Below are 3,329 nucleotides of genomic sequence, written 5' to 3' on the forward strand. Positions count from 1 at the left end.
GAGAGAGAGAGAGAGAGAGAGAGAGAGAGAGAGAGAGAGAGAGAGAGAGAGAGAGAGAGAGAGGAGTGCATGAAGCACAGGACCACCATAGGGAAGGGAGCCCTAGGGCCACTCAAAGCTCAAAAGACATTTCAGGACTCAGCGATTAGAGAACTAAACTTCCTGCCACAGCCCAGAGCCTGAACTGAAATCCTTGAGCCCCAGCTGCACAGAGTGCTGAGGGGGTCCAGGCCAGTGTGACACTGGGCTCCTGGGTTCCTGCTCTGCATCCTGTCTCCAGCTACCCAAAGCTCCCTCACGTACCTTCCCAGACAAGGACCTGGGGTACATGAAGTCCCCACCCCAGTGCCCAGACATGCAGGGTGCCATTCTCCCCTCAGCCCCAGTGCCTCTTCCAGGTCCCCCAGAGGGCGGGGGTGCTCAGGTCAGAGCACAGCCATCATCTCCTATCCCCCGACTGTATGTCAGCTCCTGCCAGGATTACCTCTGGAATGCACATTTCCACCTTTCGCCATCTCCACAGCTTTCAGCAGCCCAGGCCCCATCCACTCCCTCACTCATCTCCCCATGTCCATTCTTGCCTCTCTCCCATCCATGCTCCATCTGCAACCAGACAGCTTTCCCTGAGAAAACCCAGGTCACTGCTGTTCTCAGTGTCCCTCGATGGTGCCACGTGTCCTCAGGACAGAAGCCAAACTCCCCCTTGTGGCTTACAAGGCCGGGTTTACCACTCTGGCCTGGCTCCGACTGCCCGCCTGGCCACCACCACAGAAGGAACTCGTCTCTCCAGCCTCCTGGAGTTTTCACCTCCAGACATTTGCGTTGACAGTTTGCACTCTCACTCTTCATCTCCAGGTAAATTCGTCCCCATTCCTCAGGTCTCAACACAGAAGCCAGAGCCTCTGACCACCACAAAGGCACCCCTCTGGGTTCCCGTAGCCCCCAAACTTCGCCTGTCACAGCTCTGACCACTCTATGCTGTAAATACCTATTGAACATATTCATCTTCCATACATCACTGTATCAATAAGAACTCAGTGTATTACAAGTGAAGGGGTGAGTAAGGAGAGAAAAAGGATGGTGAGCACCATGTTGCAGGAATCAAATGCCAAAAACACTTGACTACTACACTTATAATAATAGTGGCACCATTAGTCATTGTGTGCCCAGTCCAGGCACTGTGCTAAGCATGATCTCATTTCATTCTCCCAGTGACCTTGAAAGAGGGGCGTTATTGCCAGCATTCCCATTTTACAGATAAGACAGATGAGATTCTGAAAGACTCATTTACCCAAAGTCATACAGCCAAAAGGTGGTACAGACTAGATGTTCGCAAATGCTGGGGTCAGGTGTCTGAGGTGGGCCCTTGCTCTGTGGAAAATGCAAATGAAACTTGAAAAGGCCACTTATCAGCTCTACCCCCCTCAGCAGTCCTGGGCAAGAGATTACTAGAGCACCCCCTCCTCTCACCACCCCAGAAGTTCTGCTTCTCTGGCCATGGGGTACGTAGGAGATTCCTGAGTCCCTAGAAGGAAAGTGTGTCATTCCACCCTGGAACCTTTCAGGAGGTGTAAGGGAAGCACCTCACAGTGCTGTTGTTTCCACCCATGTTTCTTTCAGAAGCAGAAGACCTCCAGGAAGTCCAAGTACATTCCCTCCTCATCAGGGCAGAAGGTAAGGTGCTGAATTGAATAGCAAAGCAAATTTGGCTGGAGAGGAAATGAAATTTTTTTGTCAAGGTGAGTGTGTCTGTGCGCACCGCCCGAAATGGGTGGGGGGGGGCGGGGAATGACACTTGGGGGGCTGCAAAAGGGGGGGGATGTGGATCTGGAATTATTAGAATGTTGATTGTGTCCTCTTGATTGTTAATGAAATTCTTCACCTTGGATTTGTGGACCAGGGGGAAAGCTCCCAGAGCTGATTTTCCTGCAAATGAGAGCAAGAGAAAGGGCAGGAGGGGCCAGGAGGCTCTCAGCTTGGGGAGAAATTAAATTCCACCCAAACAAATGGGACTGGACAAGCTCAGCCACTGTCATTTGGAGGCAGAGCCCTGGGCTCACCCGAGGTCCCTGTGGAAAAGGTACAGAGACCCCTGCGTGGGGAGTACCCCAGAGGCCTCACTCAGGCAGCAGAGCGCAGGTCCAAGAATAATAACAGCTAACATTATTGAACAGTTTCCATGTGGCCCAAGCTAAATAATGTGCGTGTGTAGTCCTATTTAAGCCTCCCAACAGCCACTGGAGATAGGTACTATGATTGTGCCCATTTTATAGATGAGGACATTGAGGCACAGAGAGGACAGAAGCTTGCCCAAGGTCCTATGGATGGTAAATGGAGTAACTAGTACCTGTCCTTTGAGATCTGAAGGATGCCCAGATCTGCCACTTACTTCCTCCCTGAGCCTCAGCTGCCCCATCTATAACATGGGGCCAATAACGGTTGTCACCATGAAGCGCTGTTATTAGGAATCAGCAGAATAAAAACAAATAAACTAAAAACAACTGGGTGCCGAAATTGTATTCCCATAGGAGCCTTGCAGCCTGCTTCCCAGAGCGGGGAGATGTCCCTTCTTATCTGGTGGACTGAGCATCTATGACTTGAGGCACTGTTCTAGGCACAGGGGTCATGACAGTAAACAAAAGAGACAAAAATCCCTGCCTTTGTGGAACTTACATTAGTGAGGGGAGGCCGACCGCAAACAAGATAAACACGAGTAAGTAAATTATAATGTACGTTAGAAACGAGAAGTATACAAGCACAAAACCAAACAGCCAAGGAAGAGAGGGAGTGCTGCGGGAGGGGACAGCAATTGAACTAGTGTGGACAGAGACAGTCTCGCAGAGAAAGCGACTCAGAGCAAAGGCTCAAAGGACGTGAAGGAGAGAGCAAACACATAACTGGGGAAGAGCATTGTAGGGAGAGGGAACAGCAAATGCACAGCACACCGGCTGTGAGGTGGGACCACACCTGGCATGTTATAGGCATTGCAAGCCAGCCAGAGTAGCTCTGTGAGCAAAGGTCGAGTCGTAGAAATTGGAGTCACAAGTCATGGGGGAAGTGCAGATTTCGTAGGGCCTTGTTGGCCTTTGTAAATACTAGCTTTGATCTGAATAAGACAGGAATGCACCAGGGGCTTTAGGCATGATCTAATTTATGGGGTTTTTTGGGGGGTTTTTTTGTAGCTGAGCCATCCTGCCACCTGTTGGCAGCTCAGCGGCAGCTCAGCTCGGGCCGGACTCGAACCGCTGTTGCTCAGAGCTCAAACCTTTGAGCGAGCTCTTAACCAATTGAGCCACTCAGTCGGCCCTAATTTATGTTTTAAAGATATC

The sequence above is a fragment of the Hipposideros armiger genome, unplaced genomic scaffold, assembly GCF_001890085.2.
Source record: "Hipposideros armiger isolate ML-2016 unplaced genomic scaffold, ASM189008v1 scaffold_11, whole genome shotgun sequence".
In the NCBI taxonomy this organism is placed as follows: domain Eukaryota; kingdom Metazoa; phylum Chordata; class Mammalia; order Chiroptera; family Hipposideridae; genus Hipposideros; species Hipposideros armiger.